This window comes from Taudactylus pleione, unplaced genomic scaffold (genome assembly GCF_031769625.1).
Source record: "Taudactylus pleione unplaced genomic scaffold, aTauple2 ptg000289l, whole genome shotgun sequence".
Lineage (NCBI taxonomy): Eukaryota > Metazoa > Chordata > Amphibia > Anura > Myobatrachidae > Taudactylus > Taudactylus pleione.
In genome coordinates, this window is record NW_028284691.1 from 3,079,336 (window position 1) to 3,098,460 (window position 19,125).

The window sequence follows — 19,125 nt, forward strand, 5'->3', positions numbered from 1 at the left end:
AGCCAAGCGTGCGCCTGTGTCATAAGTAAAGGGCCGGATGGCTTGACCGTTAAAGGGTGCTGTAACCCCCGAAAGTACACTCCAGTCCAAACCAAAAAAAAATTATTTTCTGTGTTTGTGAATTGTGTGCGCAGTAGCCGCACGTGCATCAACAAAGTAGTGCCAAGCGTGCGCCTGTGTCATAAGTAAAGGGCCGGCTGGCTTGACCGTTAAGGGTGCTGTAACCCCCGAAAGTACACTCCAGTCCAAACCAAAAAAAAATTATTTTCTGTGTTTGTGAATTGTGTGCGCAGTAGCCGCACGTGCATCAACAAAGTAGTGCCAAGAGTGCGCCTGTGTCATAAGTAAAGGGCCGGCTGGCTTGACCGTTAAAGGGTGCTGTAACCCCCGAAAGTACACTCCAGTCCAAACCCAAAAAAAATTATTTTCTGTGTTTGTGAATTGTGTGCGCAGTAGCCGCACGTGCATCAACAAAGTAGTGCCAAGCGTGCGCCTGTGTCATAAGTAAAGGGCCGGCTGGCTTGACCGTTAAGGGTGCTGTAACCCCCGAAAGTACACTCCAGTCCAAACCAAAAAAAAAATATTTTCTGTGTTTGTGAATTGTGTGCGCAGTAGCCGCACGTGCATCAACAAAGTAGTGCCAAGAGTGCGCCTGTGTCATAAGTAAAGGGCCGGCTGGCTTGACCGTTAAAGGGTGCTGTAACCCACAAAGTACACTCCAGTCCAAACCAAAAAAAAAATTATTTTCTGTGTTTAGCCGCACGTATATATCAAATCGATATAACATAAATGGAGGACCAAACTTTCTCCGATAAAAATAAAATAGAGAAAGATCAAGAACCACTTCCTCCTAGTGCTGAAGCTGCTGCCACTAGTCATGACATAGACGATAACATGCCATCAACGTCGTCTGCCAAGGCCGATGCCCAATGTCATAGTAGAGGGCACATACAATCCCAAATGGCAAAGTTCAGGAAAATGACCTTGAAAAAGACATTTAAATCAGCTGAAGAGAAACGTAAACTTGCCAATATGCCATTTACGACACGGAGTGGCAAGGAACGGCTAAGGTCGATCCCTAGTATGTTCATGACTAGTGGTTCAGCTTCACATGACGATGGAAGCCCTCCTCCCACTAAAAAAATCAAAAGAGTTAAGCTGGCAAAAGCACAGCGAAGAACTGTGCTTTCTAAGAAGATATCACAAATCCCCAAGGAGAGTCCAAGTGTGGTGGTGGTTGCGATGCCTGACCTTCCCAGCACTGGACGTGAAGAGGTGGCTCTTTCCACCATTTGCACGCCCCCTGCAAGTGCTGAAAGGAGCACCCACAGTCCACTTGCTGATATGCAAATTGAAGATGTCACTGTTGAAGTACAACAGGATGAGGATACTGGTGTAGCTGGCGCTGAGGAGGAAGTTGGCGAGGAGGATTCTGATGGTGATGTGGTTTGTTTAAATCAGGCTCCGGGGGAGACAGTTGTTGTCCGTGGGATGAAAAAGCCCATCACGGTCATGCCTGGGCAGAAGACCAAACATTCCACCTCTTTGGTCTGGCAATATTTCTATCCAAATCCGGACAACAACTGTCTTGCCATATGTACCATATGTAAAGGTGAAATAAGTAGGGGTAGGGACGTCAACCACCTAGGAACATCCTCCCTTATACGGCACCTGCAGCGCGTTCATAAAAAGTTACTGTCAAGTTCAGAAACTTTGGCTAAGACCGTAAGCAGTCCAGGGACACCTAAATCCCGTTGTCCTGTTGTATCCAAGCGCCTGCAAACCACACCGTCAACTCCCTCCTCGTCAATTTCCTCCTTAGTCAGGATCGGAAGTAGTCCTGCAGGCCATGTCACTGGCATGACTGACTCTCCTATCCGGGATTCCTCTGGAGGATCCTGCATTGCTACGCCTACTGCTGCCGCTGCTGCTGTTGCTGCTGCTGGGAGTCGTTCATCATCCCAGAGAGGAAGTAGGAACACCACTACTTTTACTAAACAATTGACCCTCCAACAGTCCTTAGCGAGGAGGATGAAGTACGACAGCAGTCATCCTGAAGCAAAACGTATAACTGAGGCCTTGACTGCTATGTTGGTGTTAGACGTGCGTCCGGTATCCGCCATTAGTGCAGTGGGATTTAGACAATTGATGGAGGTAGTGTGTCCCCGGTTCCAAATCCCGTCTAGATTCCACTTCACTAGGCAGGCGATACCGAGACTGTACAGAAACGTCAGAAAAAGTGTCCTCAGTGTCCTGAAAAATGCCGTTGTACACAATGTCCACTTAACCACGGACATGTGGACAAGTGGAACAGGGCAGACTAAGGACTATATGACTGTGACAGCCCACTGGGTAGATGTATCACCTTACGCAGCAACAGCAGAAGCGTCTCTAGTAGCAGCATCTCAGAAACGCCAGCTCGTTACAAGGCAGGCTACGCTGTGTATCACCAGTTTCAGTAAGAGGCACACCGCCGACAACCTCTTAGAGAAACTGAGGGAAATCATCGCCCAGTGGCTTACCCCACTTAGACTCTCCTGGGGATTTGTGATATCTGACAACGCCACCAATATTGTGCGGGCATTACATCTGGGCAAATTCCAGCACGTCCCATGTTTTGCTCACACAATAAACTTGGTGGTGCAGAATTTTCTGAAAAGCGACAGGGGCGTGCAGGAGACGCTTTGGGTGGCCCGAAAAATTTCTGGCCACTTTCGCCATTCAGCGACTGCGTGCCGAAGACTGGAGCGCCAGCAAACACTCTTGAACCTGCCCCGCCATCACCTGAAGCAAGAGGTTGTGACGCGGTGGAACTCAACCCTCTATATGCTTCAGAGGATGGAGGAGCAGCAAAAGGCCATACAAGCCTATACATCCACCTATGACATAGGCAAAGGAGGGGGTATGCACCTGACTCAAGCGCAGTGGAGAATGATTTCCGTGTTGTGCAAGGTTCTCCAGCCCTTCGAACTTGCCACACGTGAAGTCAGTTCAGACACAGCCAGCTTGAGTCAGGTCATTCCCCTCATCAGGCTTTTGCAGAAGCAGCTGGAGAAAGTGAAGGAGGAGCTAAGATGGAGCGATTCCGCTCGGCATGTGGGACTTGTGGATGAAGCCCTTCATTCGCTTTGCCAGGATTCCAGGGTGGTCAATCTGTTGAAATCAGACCACTACATTTTGGCCACCGTGCTTGATCCTAGGTTTAAAGCCTATGTGGTGTCTCTCTTTCCGGCCGACACAAGCCTGCAGAGGTGCAAAGACCTGCTGGTGAACACACTGTCAGCTGAAGCGGAACGTGACACGTCAACGGCTCCTTCTTCATTTTCTCCCGCAACTGGGGCTGCCAGGAAAAAACTTAGGTATCCTAAGCAACCCGCTGGCGGTGATGCAGGGCAGGCAGGACCAAGTTTGGACATCTGGTCCGGACTGAAGGACCTGGCAACAATTTCTGACATGTCTACTGTCACTGCATATGATACTGTCACCATTGACAGAATGGTGGAGGATTACATCGGTGACAGCATCCAAGTAGGCATGTCAGACAGTCCATACCTGTACTGGCAGGAAAAAGAGGCAATTTGGAGGCCCCTGTACAAGCTGGCTCTATTTTACCTGAGTTGCCCCCCCTCCAGTGTGTACTCCGAAAGAGTGTTTAGTGCAGCCGGGAACCTTGTCAGCGAAAGGCGTAGGAGGTTGCTTCCACAGAATGTGGAGAAGATGATGTTCATCAAAATGAATTATCAGCTCTTCCAGGCAGACCAGCCTCCAGAAGGTACAGAGGGACCTGTGGTGGTGGATTCAAGTGGGGACGAGTTAATACTTTGTGAGGATGAGGATGTACACACTGAAGAGGGTGAGGAATCGGTGGATGAGGAGGATGAGGATGACATCTTGCCTCCGTAGAGCCAGTTTGTGCAGGGACACATTAATTGCCAGCTTGTTTTGTGGGGGCCCAAACGAACCAATCATTTCAGCCACAGTTGTGTGGCAGACCCTGGCGCTGAAATGATTGATTTGTTAAAGTGTGCATGTCCTGTTTATACAACATAAGGGTGGGTGGGAGGGCCCAAGGACAATTCCATCTTGCACTTCTTTTTTTTCTTTGCATTATGTACAGTTTGGGGCCTAGTTTTTCTAACTGCCATCCTGTCTGCCACTGCAGTGTCACTCCTAGATGGGTCACGTGTTTGTGCCGCCCACTCGTGTCGCTTAGCATAGTCATCCAGCTACCTCGGTGCAACCTTTTGGACATGAAAACACTATTGTGAGGTGTGAGGTGTTCAGAATAGACTGGAAATGAGTGGAAATTAAGGTTATTGAGGTTAATAATAGCATAGGAGCAGAGAAACCAACAAATTCTGTGATTTTAGCTGTTTTTATGCTTTTTAAAAAAAAAATACAGATCCAAAACACAAAACCCAGAACCCAAAACACGGAAGGGTGGTTTTGGCAAAACCAATCCAGATCCAAAACACGAAGAAAGATCCAGATCCAAAACCAAAACACAAAACACGAAAAGTGGCCGGTGCACACCCCTACTTTATATATATTTTTTTCATTAATGGAACTGAAAGCGGGAAACCAGCTAGCTCGGCGAAATTATCACCAAGCCAGCTGAGTATACTGTAGCTCAGTTGCCTCTGCAATATTTTCTTGACAACATATTTCCTATGGGTGCGATAAGCTGGGACAGGAAATCATTGTTAATTCAAGTTTAAGTAGGCCCAGAAGAGTGAGTTTTTGCTCTGGTCACTTTTCTTGATCACATTTGAGCACACGTGCCCCTAATAATTTAGGCCCGGTAAATTAAGCCCTCACTCACCTGTAGTTGCTCATAGTTACATACGCACAGTTACCGAGCATGCACAGTGCCAAAAATCCATCTGCAAAACAGAGATTTTTGCACCTATGAATCAGAGCCTAAATACTTGGGTGGGAGGGTAGTGGATGGAGAGCTTTTTTGAAGCTTTGTATTGTATATTATAGCTCTTTCTCACACCACTGTTCTACTTAGAAGGACCAGTCTCTTGTCGTCATCAGCAGTGCTATATAATGGCACTAATGTACCCAGGGCTGGTCCCCAAGCACATGTGACATCATAAAGTCACAATCAAAGGGCCTGGAGAAGGAAGCACTGGCAACTTTGGGGTGACTCTATAGGCTGTAGGGTGCTGTTCTATGCAACCTACAAGCTAACTAGGAGCAGTGATAGTGTCACCCAATTGGGTGACAGCACTACTTGCACACACCTAATTGTAGCGCGGTTCTTCAGTTATAGTTATAACAAGTAACCAAAGCACACATCAATTAAGAGTTTTATAAATAAAAATAATATGTAGAACAAACTAATAAAATTAAAAACTAGAACAGACAATTAAGATACCTTTATTTATTAACTGAATCCACACAGGCCCATGTTTATATTTCTTCATATTTCCTGACCACCATGGCTGGTTATTCTGATTAATCAACTCTGCTCCTTGTGTCAGACCTGCAGAAGATGAGGAGTAGATCCAGCATTAGTGCAATAAGTAAGCTCTGCATTCATGATGTGTGTGTGACGCAACTGAATTGACACGTCTGGTTGTCAGGAAGAGATAAGAGCTGGTGGTCAGGGCATGTGAAAAACCAATAAGCACACTAGTGTTATGGAACGATAAGGAGTTTGTGAGATATCTTAGTCCAGAGCTGTTAAACAGCACAAAATAATAGTTTGAAAATAAAATGTGTACTGTCTCATGAATATTTCTCATTGGAATATTGATGTTAATTCATTAGAATCAATAAAACCACCATGACATTCTGTAATATGTGTATAGACCAACACTTTTGTTTAATATGGTGTATTCCATGTACTAAGAATACACAGCGCTGTATTAATCATTTTATTTTGTCTACATCTTGAAAACTGTATTTTAATCAAAAAGGGATTAATGATTGTAATGGTGCGTACACACATAGTGATAAAAATGAAAGATTTGAACGATAACCATATCGTTCATATCGCTATCATTCACATCATAAATTTTTTGGTCCCTACCAACCCACCAACGACTAGCGATGCGCGGGCACATATGGATGAGAGCGATATCGTCCACCAGCTGTGCATGCAGGCCAACCTGCTCGATATCGAGCAGGTTACTATAGGGACCCGCGATCGTTAATCGCTGGCCGCTATAGTCGTTGGTGAGTAGGTGGTGTGCTGGATGATCGATATCGATCATCCAGCACACCAGGGAGGGTGTAGGACATTCAGACACCGATATCATTATCGCTGTCTGATCGCTCAGTGTGTACGCACCATAAGTGGTAATACAGGTTTAGTCTCCCATATCCAAAATGCTTGGGACCAGGGGTATTTTGGATATCGGAATATTCCGTATTTTGGAATATTTGCATACCATAATGAGATATCTTGGGGCACTACTACAAAGGGAGCATTACTATTGGGGGCACTAATACAGGGGCATTAATACTGGGGAATTTATAAAGGGGACACTACTACAGGGGGCATTACTATTGGGGGCAATACAACTGGGGACACTACTACTGGGGCACTACAACAGGGACCATTACTATTGGGGGCATTACTGATGGGGGCATGACTACAGGGGACATGACTACAGGGGGCACTACTAATGGGGGCTCTGCATAAGTTACACTACCACTGTGGGCACTGCATAAGGGGCATAAATACAGGGGACACTGCATATGGGGACAACTACAGGGGGCACTGCTTAATGGGCACTTTTGCCTGAGAGCCAGTGGGGGGGAAGCCTAAGACCTGTCGGGATGGAATGGCAAGGGAGGGGGCTGGAATGAAGTGTGTATTATGTGAATCATGTTTTTTCAATGTGTTTTATGTGGTTCTGGATTTAATAATGTATTTGAGGTGGATGTGGTTTTAAAACGTAGTTTATGCGCCTCTGGCTTTTCCAATATATTTTATGTGGAAGTGGTTTGTTGCAGTGTATTTTATGTGGATCTGACTGGGCTCGCTCCCAACGCGACTAAAACCGGGTGTGATGCAAGGTCATACTTCTGCAAATGTCACACCACAGGCATGCACACAGAAATGCGGCGTGGGCTTGTGACAGCTAGGCCACACCCCATTTTTTGAGCGCGCACCGGAGGCGCGCGCATGCTGTCTATCATTTGTTTAGCTACATATATTTTTCAGCGCTTTGCCTCTGACAGGTTAGACACCCCTGTACTCAGTAGTCACAGTGGCTGTCATTCTGTGGTCTTTCTAGATCACGCTCCCTTATTGTGATACCACACCCCCTCACAATGATGCCACGCCCACTCCACAATATTACTGCTTCGAGGGGGGGGGGGCGCATTTTGACTGCTCGCACTGGGAGCCTCAGACCCTAGAAACTGCCCTGTTTGGAGCCCAGGGCAAATTTGAAAAGGGAGTACCCCCCACATGTGCGCGCGCCCAAGGCGCGCGTGGCAAAAAAAATGGGCGTGGTCACTTTAAAATGGGGCGTGTCAACATGACACACCCCTTTATTTTCAAACTGAACATTCCTATCCATATGCACATTAACCCCAGTAGTACCCCCAGTATGCAGTTGTGGTCCTTCTCATGCAGGCCCATAGTAGTGCCCCTTATACAGTATCCCCAGTAGTGGTCCCTCTTATACAGCCCCCAATTAGTTCCCCTTACTCAGTACCCCCAGTAGTGGCCCCCCCAAATGCAGTGCCCCACGTAGTGTTCCCCCTTATGCAGTGCCCCAGTAGCAGTCTCCACAATGCAGTGCGCCCAGTAGCGGTATCCCCTTATGCAGTGCCCTTAGCAGTAGTCCCCCCCATGCAGTATTCCCAGTAGTGGTCCCCTTATGCAGGCACCCTGTAGTGATCCTCCCTATCTAGTGCCCCCTGTAGTGGTACCCGCAGTGCCCCTAGCAGTAAGCCCCTTATATAGTGCCCCCAGCAGTAGTGTCCCCCCTTCCCATGCAGTGCCCCCAGTAGTGGTCCCCCTGATGCAGGCTCCCAGTAGTGACCCCCCCCTATCCAGTGGTCCCTGTAGTGGCCCTTCCTATTATTGCCCCCATTAGTGGTCCCCCGAGTGCAGTGCCTCTAGTAATACTAGGCCCCTTTTAGAATGCCCCCAGTGGTAGTCCCCCCCCAAGTAGTAGTCCCCAGTAGAGTAGCCCCCCCCAGTAGAGGTCCTCCCAATGGCACCCCCAGTAGATGTCCCCCCCAGTAGATGTCCCCCCCCAGTAGTAGCCAACCCCTCCCCCGTTGTGCAGATAGGTAAGGTTTAAAAATAAATAAATATATATAAAAATATACTTACCTGATTCCACGCTGCTCCTGTCCGCGATGCCGATGCCGCTCCCGCCCTCCAGTCCGCCCGGGCTGGCGCGCTCAGCATTATGGGACTGACGTCATGACGTCATGACGTCAGTCCCATTACCCACTGCAGGAGCCGGACGGAAGTCCGGCTCTTGCAGTGGGTGCTGCAGCAGTCAATGAGAGTCTATCTGACTCTCATTGGCTGCTGTTTAACACACGCATCGCCGCCAGCGCTGGCGGCGATGCGTGTGTTATGCACAGCCTGAGCCCGCCTCCTGGCGCTATTGGGCAAGCGCTCAGGGGGAGGGAACGGGCTCAGGCGTGCAGCACAGGACCGGCGCTGGAAGCCTAGCGCCGGTCCTGTGCAAATGTGTAGCACTGACCGCACTCATTGCGGTCGGCGCTACACTGGCTATCTAGGGCGGGCGGGCGGGCCGGTACCGTGGCCGGCGGCGCCCCCCCCGTGCCGCCGGTCCAACGGTGCCCAGGGCACAAACCCCGCTCGCCCTGCCCTAGTTACGCCACTGCCTCTACGAAAGTTATGCATCAGTTCCTAAACATAGCTTTCTCTTGATTTTCTCCCACTCGCACACGATTGCTTATTTTTTGTACAAATAAATTATTTATTTCTTTATCATTGCAAATACACAGAACACTGATTTAAATGAGTTTGTATGAAAACTGCAGATATGCATGATTCTATATTAGTGTATTTCTTTTACAAACTACAAACGTGAACGCGCATGAACAATAATCGTTCATTGTTTGACTCAGAAAGTGAACGATTTTTTCAAACGATTATCGTTAAACGATATCGTTTAACGATAATCATTCAAAAAATCGTTGTGTGTGTAGGCACCTTTTGTCTTTAACTATGAAACAATCATCGAATTAGCAGTAACATGGATATGCCAAAGGGTAGGCTCAGGCTGAACAGGGTAATGTGCTGCAGATTTCCCTAGACCCAGAGGTTGGGAAGCCAATCTGCAAGTCATTAATGCAACAAATAAAGAGCACAACACACTGTTGATACAGTGGATGGAGATAAAGTACCAACCAATCAGCTGCTGTCATTTTTCAAACACAACCTGTAAAGTTACAGTAGGAGCTGATTGGTTGGTACTTCATCTCCGTCCACTTTATCTCTCCCCAAGGCTTAGCACATAAATATTATGAAACCTAGCTACTATCAACATTCCATAAACTATTGAAGGAAGGAAATGTATTGTTCATTTATCAGGACACTTAAAGAAACTAAGATGGGATAATAAAATAATAATTTAGTGTCGTCATTTCATAGAAAAACACCCATTATTTATCAAAGGTCGAATACATAGTTAATGATGTTAAACTGATTTGTGATAAAATTCTGTTGCTAAAGATCATCCATGTATGAAAAATACAACTCGCCCTATTTCTATCCGGCTCTATAATCCCCAGTCAGGTCTCCCTGTTATAGTGAAAGCTAGCTCCCAGTTTGGTCAGTGGTTTGGTGCCACTATTACTGGGATAAGGCAGATAAAAACACCACTCTCCCCTCCCCCTAGGCCAGTGGTTTTTAACCTTTTAAAGTGCGTATACCAAAGGTTCCAAAATATCCATCTGGAGAAAGACGCACTGTTAGTTTATAACCTCTCAAGAGATATGAGGAATGGTCTGGCTTCCCCATAGCAGTTATATAACCCCACAAACGTCTTACCTCAGCAGGTGAATCCAGTCCTCCCCATGGTCACACCAGAAGTTTGTTGGAGAACATATTAATTACTTAGCGAAGGTCCAATGCAGTAAATATAAAGCATGTTACTTCCCGAGTGCTGCTCACACACACATGCACCCGCCCAGACAGACTCAAGATTCTCCAGTAGGTTTGAAGGTGGAGTTTAAAAACAAACAATTTTAGCTTTATCACCAAGATTACTATATTGCAGCACTCGGGTTGTCAGGTCAGATACTGAGACATTGTTTCATTTAAATAAATCATGCATGTCTGCTATTCTAAATCTGCAGATGAGTAACCATGTTGGACTGAAAGTGGTGCTGATGCCAAACTGTTTTTGCATGAAGAACAAATACAGCATTTTCCTGTATGCTGCTCACAGATACTCTACACCTTTCTTTGTATGCTGTATTTCACAGTTGGGCTAGGTCTGGACAACTTTTCAGAACTCTAGATCAGGTTGTGCATTCTGCAGACCCCAGCCCCCTTCCCTCTATAGAAAACAAATATGTTTTAATGTGCAAATGTGGAAGTCACCACTGGAGCATCAACAGGATGACAATTTCCCCACTGGAAGTGCCCCAGATCCTGGGGAATGCCATCAATGTAGCCCAGAGTGGTGAGTTTATGGCATTTCTCAGCATTAGACCATTTAAATCTGTAAATATACAAAATTGTCCAATGGTACTCCACTGCTGTGCACTAATCACATTTTGGCTACTTCACGAGGCGAGTTAATTGGTGCACATTATGGCTCCCTGTTTCTTTATTTCTCACCTTTTTGTGTGTCTATCTTTGTGCCCTCTTTCCATCTATTCACACAAGTTTTTCTCTCATCTGCCCCCGTAACCTATTGTCCTCTTCTGCACATCATCTTTAACTTCTCCCCTTTCCTTCCTCGTTTTCTGCTTTAGTTATTGTGATACTGTAGGCAGAACCAGTACTGGGGGCTACCAATCAGAAGTCATCTGGACAAATTATGGGGTTGGGTATGGGAGGCCGGCCGTCAAAAAACTGACAGCGGCATCCCGATGCTTGGAATCCTGACAGGGCTCCTTAAGTATTCTAACCCTCCCCCCTTCACCTCCTAAGCCTAGCACTCCCTTCCTGCATCCTAACCCTTCCCATGCACCCTAACCCTCCCCGTTAGTGCCTAACCCTAACCCTTCCCCCTTAGTGCCTAACCCTAACCCCCCCACAGTGGTTCGTAAACCTAACCCCACCTATCCGCAGCCTGATCCGCTATAACACGTCCCGCTATACTTACGTTCGGGATGCCAGCTGGCGGCAAAGTAACTATGTCCAAAACTATGATACAACCATGTCCAACTCCACATAATTGAACCTGAGAATGACATGTACTGTAAGCACAATTTTCTTAATTATTTTTTTCTGTCTCAATATTAAACTTTTGTTAACGTGTCTTATTCATCACGCTCAAACTTCCATTAGTCACTTTGTGCACAAGCAAGTGGTGTATTTTGAAATACTGCTGGTCAGGTATTCTGCATTGAAGATTTTGCTTGGGCCAATTTATTGAAGGGTGAAAAGTCCTTAATATAAATGAATAGGGCCTATTCTTGCTACAAGGGCTACCGCAATTGATAATGCTACAGTAATGCAAGCAGAGGAATTACCTTGTATGTGTGGGTTCCACTTCCTAATAACAAGTATCACGGCAGTACTGTACTTCTGTCATTATAATACCTTTACTGTTATTGCCATCTCAGATTTTGGTGTAACAGTATACTAACCACACCTTCTTTGCATTAGCCCCACCTACAGGTTTGTTCCCACCTAAATGAGGTCACCTGCAGAATTTTATTCCCCAGCCACTTTTAAGTTTCCAATCTGCTGACACTAGAGGACAAAAATGTGGCACAGCGAGAGGCGTTGCAGTGGAAGCATTGATAACAGTCTTAGGGGTCTATTTACTAAGCAGTGTTAGGAGACAGAGTGAAAAGTGATGAGGTACCAGCCAGTCAGCTCCCAACTGTCATTTTTCAAACACAGCCTGTGAGAAGGCAGTTAGGAGCTGACTTTTCACTCTGTCTCCTAACACTGCTTAGTAAATAGACCCCTTAGGCTCGTAGCAGACCCCGTGCAACTTTTTATACTATACCTTTTGCAGATCAAAGAAAATTAAGTAGGATCTCTGGGCCTGATTCACTACCGATCCCAACTGCGATTATTCAGGCAGTCGGCCGATTGTTGTGTTCTGCACATGCATCTTAGTGCGCGAGCCGGCCACTGCGAACGGGACTGAGTGATTGACAGGAAGTGGGTGTGACAGGGGGGTGGTCGCAGAAATCCAGGTGTGCCAGTGCGTTTGAATGCCGTTGCAGAGGCGTGCATAATTTAGCCACTGCGATGCCATACGCAGCTTGAGGACTAATAGTGTGCGATGAAGTTAGCAATTTCTAGGTAAAGTCAGACCTTGTGCAAGTGTGCGTGAGGCTGCGATGGTACTCGATTGTACCGATGGTTTTGCAGTCTTGTTAAACCTTTCTGATGTATGTAAGGTAAAGTACGCTTCCTCACATTATGCTGCAGCAGCATAGCGATCGTAGTGGGTTAGCATACTTTCGCAGTGGAACTGCGTGCGTAATCGCTATTGCATTCGTAGTTGCGATCGGTAGTGATTCAGGCCCTCTGTATCATTTGTTATGTGAAAACCTACTGTTAGCCTGTACCTTCTGCGGGAGGCAGTTATTACACCGGCGGACTGAGTGTTCTGCCTGCCTAGTTCCAGTAATTGCTTTTATGCACATTGCTAAAATATCTTTACTTAAAGCTTCATCATTTTCTTATATATAAGTAATAAATATCAATGACTAATTACCTCCACTAGATGGTGTTGTGGTTATTGTTTTTTTTTTCAAGAACTTAACTTCCTCACCATTTGTTACTGTTAATATGAATACAGAAGCTTTTATTTTCCACCAGAACAGATTCATGGGGAACTACATTTGAAGAATTGACTATTCAGACCCATTTGAATGAGTACGTGGCTAGTGCCCTTATGTTAAAAGGCAGAACAACAGGGTGCACATTAGTATTTGTCCGGTGGTTAGCAATGACCTGCACATTTATTAGCATATATGAAGTTGGTACATGAGAGCATTCTTTAAACCCCCACCATCACCACCAGCACCAAAGGCATGCCTCCGAAGTCAGCAATACATAGATCTGAATGAAATTCCTGATATTAGTTGGTGTATGCAGGAGACAGAAAGGTTAAATTCAAAGACAATCAATGTTTTTAAAATACATTAATTCAGTTTTTTAAATACATTCATTAAGCTCAAGGTTGGATCACACTAAACCTAATTCTACACTAACCCTTAATCTCATGCAAAGCTCTATTAGTAACCCTGTGAAACCAAAGCCCTAACTTTATGTAAAAATGGGTTCTGAAGATGTAACTACAATGGTTCATTAGTATGGATAGAAATCTGTCGCTGGGGGACCCAGAGAGTAGAAAACATAATAAAATAGTGTGTACCATTCATCTAACAAGAAGATTATTATTCACTGCATACAGTGCACTCACCAAAGGGAAGTGTTTACATTTGCATATAGATCTCAATACTTCTTCTGAATCTCAGAATTAAGTGTTGGTGCAGTTCTCAAGAGTTTCTGGTAAAAAGAATGAAAACCACAATTATGTACACCTTGGTGCTTAAAAAGTTATATATTATGAACGCACTCACCTATTCAAGGTGATATTGTATCATTGAAAGATATCTTAACATCTATTATGAAGTTATGGATCCATGTTCAAACCGGCATGCTCACAACGAAAAAAAAAGAACAACAAAAAAAGTCCAACCAATTGGTAATCTTTTTAAATATATGAAGAATAAATGAGATATTGTAATCCCACTCACTTAGGGGTAAATTTACCAAGAATCATGTCTGGCCCGAGTTTAAACACGCTCGACATCGCAGGGACACGGGAGAGTTTTGTCAGCTGAAACACTCAAATTTACTAAGAATCGTGTTTTGCTGAATTGTGTTTTCCCATGGTGTATGAGATTGAGTTTTCTCCCCCGTGTTCCCTGTATCTGTCCGCGACCAAACACTTCCGAACATGAAGCCTGCATAGATCAGTGAGATCCGTGCAGGCTTCTGTGTATGTATAGTGTATGAAAAAGTGTAAAAAAATTTTTAAAAAATGGCATTGGGTCCCCCCCCAAACATAACCGGCACCAGGCTTATTGAGCCTGACATGGTTCTGGAAATACTGTGAAAATAGCGTGTTTCAATGAACCAGCACCTGGTTCCTGAGCTGGTCCTGGTTGAGGAAATCTGGGGAAAAAATGCGTAGGATTTCCCTGTATTTCCATCAACCAGCATTTGGCTATTTCTAGCTGGGGGAGGTGTAATGCCACAGCAGGGGTACACGCTTCAATTAGTCTCTAAGCCAAAAGGTTACTCTTTGTCATTCCCACCCATTGAAGTCTATGGGGAAGCTCTTATTGGCTGTGAGAGCTGGGGGCTTGGCTCTCTCAGCCAATAAGCTATAGATTTCTATAGGAAATACCACAACTCCACCTTCATTTTAAAAGTACTGTTCTTTGAGTACAGTACTATTGTTCATGGGCAAGGCTAATTCGTTTTTTATTTTCCTAAGTCCCGTGAAACCTACTTGGAAAAGAGGACCGACTGGTGCTGTGGAGTAGGTGAGTATACAGTTAGAGTGCAAGTGAATGTGTATTAAACTAACACCACATTCGGTGTGTGTGTCATGTCATTTGTTCAATATTTCCTTTACAGTGGGACTAGAGGTGCCAGCAGGCCCTTAGGTCCTGGAATGTCGGCATTTGCTGCATCTCCAAGTGCCGATATGCAGGGACTGGCTTGCTGGGACCAGTAGTCCCACTGTAAACAGACAGCATTTACAGGTTGAGTCTCCCATATCCAAATATTCCAAAATACGGAATATTCCAAATACAGATTTTTTTAGCATGACTGAGATAGTAAAACCTTGGCTTTCTGATGGTTAAATGTACGCAAACTTTGTAGAAGGCAAAAAATTATTAAAATATTGTATAAAATTACCTTCAGACTGTGGGTATAAGGTGTATATAAAACAAATTAATTTCATGTATGTACATAAACTTTGTTTGATACACAAAATTATTAAAAATATTGTATAAAATTACTTGCAGGCTTATGTGTATAAGGTGTATATGAAACATAAACGCATTCTGTGTTTAGATTTGGGTCCCATTCCCAATATATTTCATTAAAGTATGTAAATATTCCAAAAAACAGAAAAATATGATATCCAAAATACCCCTGGTCCCAAGCATTTTGGATATGGGTGACTCAAACTGCATTATATTTTCACACAATTAACCCCACACCTAAAGGCATCAGGGGTGCTGGGAATAGTCCCAGGCTTTCAGCCTTGGCCTGGGGTATGCTCAGGAGGGGGAACCCCTTTATTGGGTTTAGTTTACTGGGACTAGTTTGGGGGTTCATGCTTTGGCCGGCGGACCCCGTGAAGCATGTGCCCCTGCTGTGGCACTAGTAAGAGCCTGGTGCTGGTTGATGGAAATACAAGGGACCTCTATGCTTTTTGTTCCCTGTAATTCCTTTATCAGGACAGGCTCAGGAGCCCGGTGCTAGTTTATTGAATACAGGGGACCCCCACGCTGTTTTTCCCATATATTTCAAGAACCAGGACTGGATCAAAAAGCCCAGTGCTGGTTATGCTTTGAGGGGGGGATGACTCATTTTTTTCTTCTATTTTTTTTTACACTTTTTTTTACACTATACACACACAGAAGCCTGCACGGATCTCACTGATCTGTGCATTCTTCTGCAAACACACTGCTCATACGCATGTATTGACCCGAGTTTAGTGATTTTACAGACGTGTTTAAAAACATGATTCTTGGAGAATTCCCGTGAAGTATTGTTTCCTATGGAAAGTACTTCCGAGCTTGGCCGATGGTGTATCTACTTTTATTACCCCCTGTGTTTTGCAGTTCAAATCTTGTTTTTGTTTTTCTTGCATATGTAGAAATATTGCGCTCACAAGCACTCTGGCTAGAGGTCCAGAGGAATTAATAAAGAAATAGGTGGAAAAAGATCTATTTGCTGTATAAGCATGGACATCCATTTCAACGCGTTTCACAAAATCAGTCAGCTTTACTTTTCCAGACAGTATGGTTTTTTTTTTTACTTTATTAAATTAGATTTCATTTGCTGCAGGTTTTTCATCAGTTTGAACTATTGTATATGCACATTTATTATTTGCCTAAAGTTTTATATACTGTATATGACAATTGAGTTTTAAAATATTATCATTTTGTTATTTTCAGCACTAGAATGCTGCTCTGTATTTGTCTCACTTTTATTTAGCACTTAGGCCCATAGCTGGAAGGTTATGCTGCTTCTGCATTAATTCTAGAGATTATTTACCATCATAATATCTGTGCTATTTTCCCACCACCTTCCACCTGACTTGTTCTGTGGCTGGATATAGGAATGTAATAAATGCGCAGCAGACTCAAGTTTAATGGTTTATTGATTGAGTGATTTATTATTACATCCCTTAGCGTTCAGAGCTGCCGGATGCTTGCAGTAAGTATATCATAGCAGATATGATAGTCACATACAGTATGTCCCATGCAAATGGATCATGGTACAGTAACAACTTCCAGTTCCTAAAAAGTCATTACAAACTGTGTGCACTAGAGACCAGTATTGTATATAGGGCCTGATTCAGACCCAGTTGCAAGGCTGCGTTCGCATGTAGCCTGCTGATGTTTGGTATCTGCACATGTGTACAAGACGCAGTGTGTGAACCAGTCAATGTGATCGGGAAGCATTCGCAGTCTGCACACAGATGCACCGCAAGCATGAGTGACAGGATGTGCCGTTTGTGGGTAGTGACAGGGGTTGGCCGATGGTAACGGGGGTGTGGTGGTGCAAACGCAGGCGTGTCTGTGCATCTGAAAACCATTTTAGGGGCATGTATAATTAAGACGCATCGTCAGCGTACATGTCACATTGGCTGAATTAGACACAGCAGCACTGCTTGCGGTAGGGTATGGTCAACAACAAGTGCTGCGTATGGGTCCAATGTCAGTCGATGTTACCAATTATTTCACACACTTCTTGGAGATGACGTGAGAAAGTGGGCGTCTTGTGTCAGGCTGGTGGGCGTCTAATTTCATACCGCGATTGCACAGCAAAACATAGTGGGTGTGCTAGTGTCTTGCTAGCGATCGCAGGATTTGCCTACTTTGGCTGCGGACAGCTGCGTGTGAACGCAGCCTTGCGCCCTGGTCTGAATTAGGCCCATAGTATGTAGTACACTTGAAATATTAGTCAGTAAATCCCAGCATGCATTGCCAGCCAGAGAATTGTCGGAAATGATGTGTGTGCAAGTGTTGATATTGCAGAGTCATGTAGGTGTAAGAGGTCGGTGTTGGCGCGTGCACCTGCTGCCGTGCAGGTGTGATCGTGGATCTTACCTCCCACACTCCAAGACCCTCACCTTCAGGCAGCTGATGATGCTCCTACCAATGGTCGTAAGGTAAGTCAGACACACTGAGTCTCTGGAAAGAAACAGGACGCCGCAAAAAAGGGTGACCTCTACTGGGATCAGTGGATGGTCATCACTGGCACTTTTGGCCTCAGACTGGTTACACCTATGTGACAAATATGGTGGGCGGTCACTTGGTCAGCGCTCCTAGGGTGGAGTAGGTTAATCACCACTAGCTGCTACCTCTGGAAGTGTCGCAACTTTCTTAATTAAATGTGAAAACAATTAGCATGGCGGAAAGCACCCTGTGGTGGATGTGGTTTGATTATAACCGGATTCTACTGTAACTTGATATATGTGCCAAACACAAGGGTGCAACCCGAACAAAAATGTCTGAAAGGGGAAAGGGACAACACACAAGCACAACACAAACAGCACACAAAACACGGATTACCCTCACTGAATGTACTCTTCTCCTTTTGATGGTGGAATGATCTGGGTCTTGGATCCTGTGAATAAACACAGTGACAACAGTCCACCCACAATTCTGCAACACTCTCTTGGCCTATGGTGTGCAACCCACAACAACCTGGCTGCTCGCTCCTGTATCAGGGCCCTACCTCTTGCTGACCCAGGCTGGGTGTAGTGTACTCCCTTACAGATGTCCCTAATAGCTCTCACGCTCCAAATGCACAATCTATGGAATATCAGTTTTAGACAATACGGTAATCACAATACCCTGGCTGTTGGTGGTTACCTGAGTGGGTCCCCTCACCAACCGCCTACCTTTGATTGGATCTGGACTGTGGGGGAAAATGGCTCTAGCCAGATGCTGGGGCAATGGACAGGGCTGTACATGGCCTACTGTCTGCTTACTCGGGTCAGGCGAGCTCTTCCCTGGGGCTCTCACCACTCTGGCCTAACGTCCACAACACAGGGAATACAATAGACATGTCTAACGCTGACTGAGCAATACCTGCGGGCTAGTGCCGAACAAATACAATACCTGCGGCCTAGTGCTGAACAAATGCAATACATGGTCTAGCGCCAACTGAACAATACTTACAGCCTAGTGCTGAACAAAAATACTGGGGCTTAGAGCCCTTCTGTGGCTCAGGCCTCTGGCCTGCCTAAAGTGGGGGTATACTGCAAAGGAGCCTAGTGCCCTCGGTGGCTCAGGCCTCTGGCCTGCCTATGGTAGGAGTATACTGCAAGGGGCCTTGCACCCTTGGTGGCTCAGGTCTCTGGCCTACCTAAAGGGGATGAAACAATAGGGGCCTAGTGTCCTTGGTGACTCAGCCCTCTGGCCTGCCTAGCTCCTAAAGTGTTGGGCCATGGCCTAGTGCTGGCGGTGGTGATATAGGGTAGTAGGTAGGTAGGAGTACAATAAGCAAAGGAACAATAAAACAAAAGGGGCCTCACTGAAGGCTTACCTGTTCAGCCAGCCAGTCCTGCTTCCTTCCAAGTGCTGCCTCCTGCCCGAACACTAACCCCGTATAGGCTACACGCGTGGCTTAAATAAGCCCTACATTGCCTTCTGGAGTTGATTACGCAGCGGTCCATCACTGAGTCACCCGGTGATGGTGCCAATGAGTTAAGG

General features: G+C 45.5%; 1 protein-coding gene across 3 annotated transcripts in view; it reads right to left on the minus strand.

The window, feature by feature from the left end:
* LOC148511935 (platelet glycoprotein IX-like) overlaps positions 1 to 10,075 on the minus strand; it is a 31,729-nt gene extending 21,654 nt beyond the window's left edge. The window contains exons 1-2 of one of the 3 annotated variants that reach the window (XR_015880209.1): positions 10,004 to 10,075; positions 5,411 to 5,491 (exon numbers count right to left, since the gene is read on the minus strand). The gene's annotated coding sequence lies outside the window, so the exon portion shown is untranslated. The other 2 variants (XM_088482484.1, XM_088482485.1) reach the window with 2 other exon arrangements.
* Between the last annotated feature and the right edge of the window lie 9,050 nt (positions 10,076 to 19,125).